The 12,956-nt window shown below is 35.6% G+C and overlaps 1 protein-coding gene across 2 annotated transcripts in view; it reads right to left on the reverse strand.

The window, feature by feature from the left end:
- The window catches only part of LOC136041654 (peptidyl-prolyl cis-trans isomerase FKBP4-like), a 47,736-nt gene extending 36,816 nt beyond the window's left edge, over positions 1–10,920 (reverse strand). For both annotated transcript variants that reach the window (XM_065726372.1, XM_065726368.1), the window contains exon 1: positions 10,807–10,920. The gene's annotated coding sequence lies outside the window, so the exon portion shown is untranslated. The remainder of the gene's footprint in view (positions 1–10,806) is intronic.
- Positions 10,921–12,956: the final 2,036 nt, after the last annotated feature.

A 12,956-nucleotide genomic window follows, 5' to 3' on the forward strand; every position in this document is an offset into this window, starting at 1 on the left:
AACGTAACTTAAGAATTAACTTGCATAACAAACTACTTGCGTAACAAATAACTTACGTAACTTACGTTACGTTTTATCCCAATTCTTTAAGAATGACCCCTGAATCAGAAAGGCCGTAGAATAAATAGTTGAAATTATTTAAAACATTTTTAGCATAAAGAGTGAAGTATTTATCTCCTCCTAAATACCTCGCTCTTTATGCTAAAGTATTTTTAGAACCCTTCATATGCGTAATAATCTCTGTTCGTTTTAAGTTTTAATACTTCTCCTTACTTTCAATTGAAAAAACTTTTTCATGTTTATATTTTCATTGTTTTTTTTATAGTAATGCTAGAAAGTCCTGCGCCCTTTTCATTGAATTTCTCTTCCCCCATGAAATACTCCTCCAAGGAAAGATCCTCCCATATAGCCCCCTCCCCTGAACCCACACCCAAACCAAAAAAATCCTCCTGATAACATCGGTACACTTCCCAGTAACCATTACTGTATGTAAACATTGGTCAAAGTTTGTAACTTGCAGCCCCTCCCCATGGACTGTGGGGGGTAAGCCATCCCCAAAGACATAGTTATTATGGTTTTCGACTATGCGGAACAAAATGGCTATCTCAAAATTTTGATCCGTTGACTTTGGGAAAAAATGAGCGTGGGAGGGGGCCTAGGTGCCCTCCAATTTTTTTGGTCACTTAAAAAGGGCACTAGAACTTTTCATTTCCGTTAGAATGAGCCCTCTTGCAACAATCTAGGACCACTTGGTCGATACGATGACCCCTGGAAAAAAAAACAAAAAAAAAAACAAATAAACACGCACCTGTGATTTGTCTTCTGGCAAAAAATACGAAATTCCACATTTTTGTAGATTGGACCTTGGAATTTTGTGTGTAGGGTTCTCTGATACGCTGAATGCGATGGTGTAATTTTCGTTAAGATCCTATGACTTTTAGGGGGTGTTACCCCCTATTTTCCAAAATAAGGCAAATTTTCTCAGGCTCTTAACTTTTGATGACAAAGACTAAATTTGATGAAACTTATATATTTAAAATCAGCATAAAAATCCGATTCTTTTGATATATCTTTTAGTATCGAAATTCCGTTTTTTAGAGTTTCATTTACTATTGAGCCGGGTCGCTCCTTACAGTTACCTTACAGTTACCGGGTCGCTCCGAACTGTTACCTTACAGTAACAGTTCGTTACCACGAACTGTTTGATATCAAATTTCATTAAGATCCGATCACTTATTCGTAAGATAAAAAATACCCGAATTTTCACGTTTTCGAAGAATTCCGGTTTTCCCCTCCAACTCCCCCCAATGTCACAGGATCTGGTCGGAATTTAAAATTAGAGCTTTAAAGCACAAGATCCTTCTAAATATCAAATTTCATTCAGATCAGGCCACCCTTTCGTAAATTACAAATACCTCATTTTTCCAAATTATCCCCCCCCAAAAAAAAAACTACACCAAAGAGAGCAGATCCGGTCCGGTTATGTCAGTCACGTATCTTAGACAGGTTTTTATTCTTCCCATCCAGTTTCATCCTGATGTCTCCACTTTAAGTATTTTCTAAGATTTCCGGCCCCCCCCACTGCCCCCGCCCAATGACTGCTGGATCCGGTTGAGATTTAAATCAGAGATCTGAGTTACGGGGTGCTTCTAAATATGAAGTTTCATGAAGATCTGATCCCTCCTTCGTAAGTTAAAAATACGTCTTTTCCTCTAATTTTTCAGAATTAAACACCCCCCCCCCCAATAGAGCGGATCCATTCCAATTATGTAAATCACGTATCTAAGACTTTTGCTTATTTTTCCCACCAAGTTTCATCCCGATCCCTCCAATCTAAGCGTTTTCCATGATTTTAGGTTCCCCCCAAACTCCCTCCAATGTCACCAGATCCGATTGGGATTTAAAATAATAGCTTTGAGAAACGATATCCTTCTAAATATAAAATTTCATTGAGATCCGATCACCCGTTCGTAAGTTATAAATACCTCATTTTTCAGAATTAACCCCCCAACTCCCCCAAAGAGAGCGGATCCGTTCCGGTTATGACAATCATGTATCTACGACTTATGCTTATTTTTCCCGTCAAGTTTCATCCCGATCCCTCCACACTAAGTGTTTTCCATGATTTTAGGTTCCCCCTCCCAACTCCCCCCAATGTCACCAGATCCGGTCGGAATTTAAAATAACAGCTCTGAGACATGATATCCTTCCAAACATCAAATTTCATTAAGATCTGATCAACCGTTCATAAGTTAAAAATACTTCATTTTTTCTATTTTTTCCGAATTAATGGGCCCCCGACTCACCCCCCAGATGGTCAAATCGGAAAAAAGACTATTTCTAATTTAATCTGGTCTAGCCCCTGATACGCCTGACAAATTTCATTGTCCTAGCTTACCTGGAAATGCCTAAAGTAGCAAAACCAGGACCGACAGACAGACCGACAGAATTTGCGATTGCTACATGTCACTTGGTTAATACCAAGTACCATAAAAAGTGTACTAGCCCTTTCAATTTCAATGACAACAAATGGCCATCTCAGAATTTATATCAGATGCATTTCAGGAAAGTATGAGGTAAGGTATGTGTGTGTGGGTGGGGGGTATCTGCCTTCTGATCACCAATCCAATGAGCCCCCTCCAAAATTTACACGATCACCCTTTCTATATATACCTTATATGCCTCGAGGGCATGACTTATAACCCTTGCCCTGAGGGCTGCGGGGGTTTGTCATCCTTAAAGACATAATTTCCGGACCATTTAATTACGTTGAACAAAATTGCTGTCTCAAAATTTTATTAGATGTGTTTCGGAAAATGGTGGGCGTGGGAGGAGGGATTAGTTGCCCTCCAATCACATTCGACCATTGAAAAGGGCACTAGCACTTTCCATTTCTAACGGAATGAGCTCTTTTCGAAGTTTCTACGACAACAAATGGCCATCTCAACATTTCAATCAGATGTATTTTGGGAAAATACATGGTTTGGGGGGGGGGCTACCAACCCTCTGATCACTCTGAGCATTAAACAGAGCACTAGAACTTCTGATTACCAATCCAATAAGTCCCTCTGAAGTTTATACGGCCACCCTTTCTATAAACACCTTATAGCCTATGCCCCAAGGGCAAAACTTATAACCCTTGCCATAAAGGGTCTGGGGGGGGGGGCTGTCATCCTCAAAGACATAATTTCCAGAGCTCTCAATTATTTTGAAAAAATTACTATCTCAAAAATTTTGATTGGATGTGTTTGGGGAAATGGTGGGCTTGGGAGGGGGGTTAATTGCCCTCAAATCACTTTGGACTATTAAAAAGGGCACTAACTCCTTTCAACTTCAAATCGAATGAGCCTTTTTTGAAGTTTCTACGACAAAAAATAGCCATCTCAAAATTTCTATCAGATGCATTTCGGGAGCCCTTTCTTTGGGGGCTCGGAGGGGGGGATTCATCCTCAAAGACATAATTTTGAACTTTCCATTTACGTTGAACAAAATACCTATCTCAAAATATTGCTGAATGAGTTTGGGAAAATAGTGGGTGTGGGAGGGAGGTTAGTTGCCCTCCAATTACTTTCAACTATTAAAATAGCCCTTTCAATTTCCAATCAAATGAGCCTTTTTTTGAAGTTTCTACGATAATAAATACCGATCTCAAAATTCCTATCAGATGCATTTCAGGATAATACGAGGTGTCGGGCGGGGGGGATTACCCATCCTCTGATCAGTCTGAATCTAAAAAGAGCACTAGGACATCTGGTTACTAATCCAATGAGCTCCCTCCAAAGTTTATACAATCAACCTTTCTATTTACACCTTATATGCCCCAGGGCATAACTTACAACCCTTACCCTGAAGACTCTGGTGGGGGAAGTCATCCTCAAAGACATTTTCCAGACCTTTCAACTATGTTGAACAAAATGGCTATCTCAAAATTTTGATTGGATGTGTTGGGGAGATGGTGGGTGTTGGGGAAAGGGGTAGTTGCCCTCCAATCACTTTCGACTACTAAAAAGGGAACTAGTCCTTTCAATTTCCAATTGAATGAGCCTTTTTCGAAGTTTCTACAACAATAAATGGTAATCTCAAAATTTCTATCAGATGCTTTTTGGGTTATACAAGGTGTCAGGGGGAGTATCCATTCTCTGATCAGTCTGAATATTAGAAAGGGCACTTGGACTTCTGATTACCAGTCCAATGAGCCTCCTCAGAAGTTTATACGATCAGCCTTTCTATATATACCGTAAATGCCCCTAGGGCATAACTTACAACCCTTGCCCTGAGGGCTCTGTGGGGGGTCATCCTCAAAGACATAATTTCCAGACCTTTCAACTATGTGCAACAAAATGACCATCTGAAAATATTGATTTGGTGTGTTTTGGGAAATAGTGGATGTGGGAGGGGGTTAGTTGCCCTCCAATCACTTTCGACTGCTAAAAAGAGCACTTGTCCTTTCAATTTCCAATCGAATGAGCCTTTTCCAAAGTTTCTACAACAACAAATAGCCATCTCAAAATTTTTATTAGATGTATTTTGGGAAAATACAAGGTGCAGGGAGAGAGAAGCATCAACCCTCCCATCACTCTGAATCTCAAAAAGCGCAATAAAACTTCTGATTAGCACTGCCATGAGCCACTTCTGAAGTTTACACAATCACCTTCTCTATATAAACCTAATATACCCCAAGGCATAACTTACAACTCTTACCCTGAGGTTTCTGAGGGGGGAGGGGTGTCATACTAAGACATAATTTCCAGACCTTTCAACTACGTTGAACAAAATGGCTATCTCAAAGTTTTATTGGATGTGTTCAGGGAAATGGTGGGCACAGAAGGGGTGCTAGTTGCCCTCCAATCACTTTCGACTATTAAAAAGGGCACAAGCCCTTCCAATTTCCAATCAGATTAGCCCTTTTCGAAGTTTCTACGACAACTCCTTCGATACAAAGTACCCTGCTCTAAGAGAAACCCCCCCCCCCCAAAAAAAAAACAAACAAAATATGTTGTGCCCACATTGCTCTTTACTTAGCCAGCGCTATTGTGCTGCCTATGATTGAAACGCCTAATAACTGCTGATAACGTCCTATTCCTTGCGTTTTGGATTCACATACTAGCACACAAATATAGAACTGTCTCTATATGCAATTAAATAAAAAAAACAGGCTTTTTCAACTGAAAGTAAGGAGCAACATTAAAACTTAAGATGAACAGAAATTATTATGTATATGAGGGGGGTGACCCTCTTGTGACTACGACACCCTTTAAGCTAAAGTTCAAATTGTGTCCCAATTCTTGAAGAATGATTCCTGAATCACAATAGCTCTTTTGAAAGTAGTAAAAATAAAACTTTAGCATAACGTGCGAGGTATTGACGAGGGGACGACTCTCGTCATACACATAATAATTTCTGTTCGTTTTAAGTTTTAATGTTGCTCCTTAGTTTCAGTTTTAAAACTTGTTTTTTTTTAAATTTCTGGTCATTTTTCAAATAATACTCAGATATCCAGCTCCCCCTCCAGAGAAAATTCCCTTCCCCTTTGAAAAGATCCTCCTACGTACCCCCCAGCCCCCAAACATTAGAAAACTCCCCTCAAAAACGTCTGTATTCTTCCCAATAACCAATACTATATGTAAACAATGGGCAAAGTTCATAACTTGCAGCCCTTCCCCTGGGGACTGTGGGGGGTCAAGTCATCCACAAAGACAAAGTTATTTGACTATGCTGAAGAAAATGGTTATATCAAAATTTAGATCTGGTGACTTTGGATAAAAATGAGCACGGGAGGGGGGCTAGCTGCCCTCCAATATTTTTGGTAACTTAAAAAGGACACTAGAACTTTTGATTTCCAGACAAATGAGCCCTCTCCCGATCTTCTATGATCACTGGTTTGATATGATCACCCCTAGAAAAAAATAACACACATCTGCAGTCTTTCTTCCAGCAAAAAAGTAAAATTCCCCGTTTTGTATAAACGAGCCTGAAACATCTACAGTAGGGTCCTCTTGTATGCTGAATCTGACAGTGATTTTCATTAAGATCAGTTAATGTTTTGGGGATGTTTCCCCCGTTTTCAAAAACTGGGCAAAATTTCTCAGGCTTGCAACTTTTGATGGGTACCAATAAACAGTGGCGTAATTTCGTCAAAATCCTGGGGGGGGGGGCAAAGTTGGAGCCAATTTTCCCAAATCAAGTGAAAATGACAGTACAAACTAAAAAATAAGGCATTTGGTACCATAAAGGTACTTTTTAGTACTACAAAAGTACTATAAAGGTACTTTATAGTACTATAAAGGTAAATATGTACAAGAAAAAACAGATCTGTTTCTATTGATACTTGAATTATGTAGGTTTATCATAGTTCTGACAAGATTTTGAAAGAACTAAATTTCAGCTGGAGGGGACTTGAGTTTGAGGTGGGGGGCCAAACCGAGGTCTGGGAGTGGCAGTTGCCCCCCTGTCCCATAGGCAATTCTGCCCCTGCTGTTAAATCTGATGAACTTTATATATTTTGAACAAGCATCAAAATTTGATACTTTTGATTTATCTATTGTAATCAAGACTCTGTTTCTTGGAGTTTTGGTCACTATTGACCTCCATTGCTCCTTACTTACACTTCATTACCCCAAACTGTTTGATATCATGCCAACTTTCCACTATTTTCGCTTTTCTAAATATTTCTTTTAACCAACTCAAAAAAAGAACTGACATAAATGTACATAGGATTATTGCTGTTACTAATCATATTTCACATAAAACCAGCACTACTTTAGTGGCATTTATCTCTGCATCAGTATGCTGTAGAAAATGTCTGCTGCAAGAAGGATAAAGTGAATCCAAACAATATATGTATACTTGTCTCACAATTTAGAAATTTCATGCTCACATCTAAGTGGTACCAACCCATACTCTTTATCTATTGTTATCAGTTTTAACATGCAGCAGTACAAGACCAAGATTTGCTTGCCAAAGGGAATTTTAAACATAAACATATATTCAGTACCCTCCACCCTTCCGGAAATGTATACATCCCATACCCTGATTTACACAAAAAAAAAACTTTGCATAATTTGCTAGATTTCCTTTTTTTAACAAAAGATAATTTTCAGAGTCCTGGTGCCAACTTTTTTTTATCCAATTGGCATCCATGGCAAGTTTTAATTAATGTAAGGTTTCAACTGCAATGCTGCCACAAATTGCTCAGATACTCTTAACCAAACAATGTTCAACAAGTAAGTTTTGTAAATTACATATTTTTTCAAATACTTTAAATTAAAAATATTGTAGCTATTTCAAATGTAAGGAAAGTTTCCAGGAGGATTCTCCATGGAGGAGAATTTCCACAGGGGTGGGGGGAAATTTGTCTGCTGAGCTTTTTCAATGGATAACATTCTTTTTTGGTACTTTTTATTCTTAAAAAAAGAAAAAAACAACAACCTAAAGTGCACTTTTTGGGCACCTTATGATTGCTTTATTAAGTCAAATTTATAAAGAGCAATAAATATAAAAATAAGTTAATCATTGAGCTCACAGTTAGCTCTTTACGATGTCCATGTGTATGGACCAGCCTTTCCATTCCAAAAATGTCACCTAAACTGTGCTTTTAGTGTACCATGTGGCTGACAAGATGAGAATTAGCTTTCATGAGCCCTTAAACAACTCTCTATGATTTTCCAGTGCCTCAATAGCAACAAAGAAAAATAAGAGGACATATCACTGATGTTCATGCAAAAAAGGTGATTTTTTCTTGTTGTTCAATGAGGGGGGTTGTAATTTTCCTGTATAAGGTTTCAACATTAGCAATTTAAAGGGTTTACTTTTTGATTTGCTAACATCATTTTCAAATCACATACAAGCAAATGAAGCAATGTACAGGGCTATTGGAATAGTGCATTGTTGAACTGTGACATTAGTCTTGCAGGTGTTTAGCTGTACAATACAGTTGTAAAGCTTGTTCACATTACACTATTGTTGTGTGCAGCAGCTTATTGCTGATGGCCTTAATAAAAGCCAATTTCATCACTTGATTTATGTTTGTTTGATGTGTGTGCATTTTTTAGAAATGTATTCTGTAATGCTGTGGAATTTAACCATGTGGTGTCTGAATAATAACTTTTCTTTGTTATTGCTTGGAGAAAAATAATTCAGAATTAGCATGTCCATGGGCTCAGCAATATAAGAGTTGATCCAAGTTGAACTATTATTTATGCCTGGGACCTGTTATTCTGAGACCCATGTTGAAATATATTGATTTTGCTTATGTCCTTCATTTATAGGTAGTGGGTCTCCATTAAATGATTATACTTAAATGTTACACCTGAAAAAGGAATATTTTACATGGTATCAGAAGAGACGAGGGAGAACAAAAGTTATATCAGACGGGAAACAAAAGTTATTTTTTGTAATTGGTTTTTAATAAAATTTTAATTATTAAGACTGTTTCTTTTTGCAAACAAGTTTGAAACAAGGTTTTAGTTACTTTGTGTGGTCTCTGTTAGATTTTACTAATAACACATACTGCCAAAAAGTGTTTAATTGAATTTAGGTTTATCAAGGGAACCTGTCTATTTTACCACAAAAGCCAACTGGGAGGCAAAAATCTTCATTTCATAATAACAAGGAGGGGAAATTCAAAATCCTAACTTCTGTAGGCTGTCGAAATGGTATTTAAGATTATACTGTCATAATGGGGCTGAAAAGCAAAATATTTAATTCTTTTTACTGTCAAAAATTTGTTTTTGAGACTTGCTATAGCAGTGAGGCAAATAAATTGCAATCACTACTTTTCTTGACTGACTGTTTTGGTTTTTTGGGTTTGCTGTTTTTTTGCAAATTAGGGTGATTTTTACAACATTATTGTTTTTAGGGGATCTGTATAATAGAAAGTAAATGTACAAGAAATGCAAAAATAATTGATTTGAATTTTGGATTTTGGTGAGCAAATGGTGGCAACTTTACTGCCTATTTTCATCTAATTAAAGCTGTACATTATATGACAAACCATCTCTGTTCATTCTAAAACATTAAATAAAGGCCATACTTTTTAAACTTTATCAAAGGTTTGAGTAATCATTTAAGAAGAATAGATTAAAAAAAAACTGTTAATAAAAGAAGGCAAATAAACATGTGCTTATTTTTTTTTATCTAGCTGGTATAGAAGGGTCTCTGAATTCTCAGTTTGAATCAGTAGAATGACATTGATTTTCTTCAAACATTTAAAAATAAAAAATAAAGATAAAAAGGGAAAATTCACACAACTTGAGTTAACCATCCAAACAGAACGCAACTAAAATATCACTTTGGAATTTCTTACCTTCTCAATACCAACCAGTCACAAAATATAGTTATGTTTCTGTATAAGGATTGAATATATTTGTCCACAAAACTGTCTGAACTGCTATATATACTGCTGAGAATTTTTACACTTATTTTAATACATACCATCTAATCATATTTTCACAATTAGTTGTTTATAAATCAAAATTTTTACAAAACAATTCTCTTACTTAATGCTAAATCTGAGTCAAATTTTTATTTTTGTGCTCATCTGACATATTGAGATTTAAACATTTGAATTGAATATCTGGAAATAACAAGATTAAAAAAAAAAAATAATTGGAAATCTCCACAGCTTGAAACCCTGAGAATTCAAAGTATCAACCTATAGGACTAACTATTAAATACAAAGATAAAAAACACATAATTGTTTGCTTTTTAAGGAGTAGTTCAACTCTAATACTTAATTTGAAGCACATACCTATATGCATTTTTAATGGAGTTCCTATTTTTCTGACAATTTTGGTCTTTATTTGAATATTTTAGGATGAATAGAATAGGAAATACTAACAAAGAGCTCTAAAGTGACAGGAGTGGCCATTATAAATGTTCACCAAAATATTGAGGGAAACATTAACCATGTAATAAAAAGATAGGGAGTAGAAATAGAGAAAAAGACTTTTTCTTATAAAATTGTGTATTCTGCAATTTAAGCAAAGTATATTGAACTTTAAAAAGTGGAAAGATATGATCTGCAGATATTATGTAGAAAATATTAAATATCACCTTTTTTATAGATGGTGAACAGTTTTTTATTTATTTTTTATGGCAGGGTAGTTTTATAACTTACTATTTTTTGTATCAATATTTTTAAATTTCAAAATTAATTTTTATATTTTGTTTTACTCAATTTTTATATTTCATTTAATCAATATTTTTATAGGCTATTTCATTTTAATTTCAATAGATTTACTAGAACTTTAGCCCTCACAAAATTTCAGATTAAATTTGCAACCATTTCCAATACTTACTGACTACACATAATTGTTGAGGTCCCCTTTTAATTTTAGGTATTTCTTTGTTTGCAAGTTTAATGAAGCAACCTATTTTGCACCCCCCCCCCCTAAGGAGAATCCTGGATCTACCCCTGACCTTAAATTTATCAAATTAGGAAAGAGCACAAATAATGCACCAAGTGATGTACTCATTTTCACCCTAGCTAAATTAGGCTAGGCCTATGTTGTATACTAGCCTACATTACCCAAGTAAGCTATTTTAGGATGTTTTAATATATTCAGAATTTTACAGTGCTTCCTTGTGGGGCATGAGAGTACAAAACGCACGCCTACTAAGTTATTGGCCTAATCTACATAATATCAGACCCCCTAAGCATAGTGAAAAAGTTTGCAGAGTCTAATATCCTAAGACAAAATGAAAAGCAGGAAGATGCCAGTTTATGAATTTGAACCAAGAATTCAGGATCTATATGGAAAATAACAAAAACTAGCAGTTGATATACACAAACATTTGGCTACTTACATTTCACCTTTAATGGATGGGAATAGATTTTTCCAGAATAAAATATTAAGATTCCATACAACCAAGGGATGAAACAAAATATTAGAGGGAATGAAATAAATAGGTAGCGCTAGAAGATTTGTTTTGCTAATCGTTTCCACTTACCCAGCGATTTTACCATTCATTTACCCAACGTTCAAAATAGCAATTTGCGCTTAAGGGGATTCAACACCTTAAAATGTTTTCCAAACCTCAGCTAACTGTCTAAAAGACAAAGGACCCATTTTTAATTTCCCCCAGGGAACTAACCACAATTGAGAGCTATTGAGAATTTCAGGTTAGACTAAAAAATTTGACTGAAAAAACTATGAATTTTCATATCCCCTAAGTTAGCAAGGTTTTCGACCAAAGTAGGTAGCACAGTAGGAAACTCCCAAAGCTGAATAAATCCTTAAATAATATTGGCTTTAAGCTGATTTTTACTGTCTCCTTAGCGGGTATGCTAGAAAAATTTTAGAGACCATTCTGAACTTAAAAGAAAACATGTTTCAGCAAAAAAAAAAACAAATTCACACTTTCTTATCAGATAGGTTTCATTTTAGACTGAATATCTCTATCTCCACCACAAAAATTAAACGATTTAAAGGTTTTCAAAAGATTTATCAGAAAATACCCATCAGCTTTTAGTTTTCAGTCCTTTATTCAAATCTTTTATCCAAAATCTTAAAGGTCATTTACGTTCAGAACCTCAAAAAACTTGTATCTTATTTACATAATTTACGTTACATTCCCCCCTTGCATGGCTGATTATCGCTATGTTGGCAAAGGTGATACAAAGGCAAAACTGCCTATAGGCAATTAGATCATGCATCCAAAGCGAACTACTGGTTTGCTTAAAGTCCGTTGTTAGATAAGTTTTACGATGAGGTGCTTCGCTTTAAATTGGATGTGTTGGACGATAATATGATTAAATGACATATCGATGTTTTCACTTTCTGTATTTTTTATAACAATTTCGATATCACTGGTCATTTTTTTGCTCAAATTAATTAATTCTTAACTTTGCCCAATTTCAATAACAAAAATTGTAATTAAAGAGTATTTTGCACAATTTTTTCCAAACATTGAATAATATAAAAAAAGGTTCGATGACATAAATGCTTACCATGAAAATCTAGATTTGAAATCACACGGGCTCTGCCTCAGAATAAAGAGAAATAAACTACTAGCTATTCAAAATCAGCGGCATTTCAATTTTTTCTCCTGAGAATCGTTTGTGCCTTTTCGAAATTAAACATAAGAAACAGGTTTTTTTAACTGACAGTAAGGATAAAAAATTAAACGAACAGAAAATTATTGAGATAGGAGGAAGACACCCCTCCCCATTACATCGCTCTTAACGCTAACGTTATTTAGAATGTTCCAAACGCTATCTTATTCTAATTTAGTTAACCTTGTGTTTCACCTTTTGTTCGTAAATAATTGGTATATAAAGTCATGCTTTGGCATAAAGAGCAAAGTATTTAAGAGGGGGCATCCCCCACATCCTACCACTGAAAATTCTCCCACAAAAAATTGCTTCTCGAAAAATGCATGTTCACTTCTCAAAAACAAATGCTATGTGTAAACAATAGGCAATAGGCTTTTCTTTTTTGAATTAAATAAAAAAAACAAGTTTTTTAACTGTAAACAAGGAATGACACTAAAATTTAAACGAATGAAAATTCTTCCGTACATGGAAGGTGCTGTTCCCTCTTCAGCACCTCGCTCTTTGCAATAAAGTTTGACTCTTTGTCACAACTCCACTTTGTAAAACAATAAAAACTTTGGCGTAAAGAGTAAGGCGTTGAGGAGGGAACAACCCCTTTTCATATACGGAATAATTTCTGTTCGTTTTAAGTTTTAATGTTGCTCTTTACTTTCAATTAAAAAAAACTTATTTTTATTTAATTTCTGGATGTTTTAAGCTAATGCAGGTTCGAATTTGGCTCACCGTACATGAAAAATAAAAACAAAGTAAGCAAATTCAGTTTGGAAGATTTATTCCTTATATGAAGAGTTGCCCCTCCTCATTACCTTGGCCTTTACGCTAAAGCTGCTAGTACTTTTGAAAAAGCTTCATATTCTAATTAAAAAGCCCCCATGCTTCAGTAAACGCTCTTAAAAAACTA

Source organism: Artemia franciscana, chromosome 2 (genome assembly GCF_032884065.1).
Source record: "Artemia franciscana chromosome 2, ASM3288406v1, whole genome shotgun sequence".
Taxonomy (NCBI): domain Eukaryota; kingdom Metazoa; phylum Arthropoda; class Branchiopoda; order Anostraca; family Artemiidae; genus Artemia; species Artemia franciscana.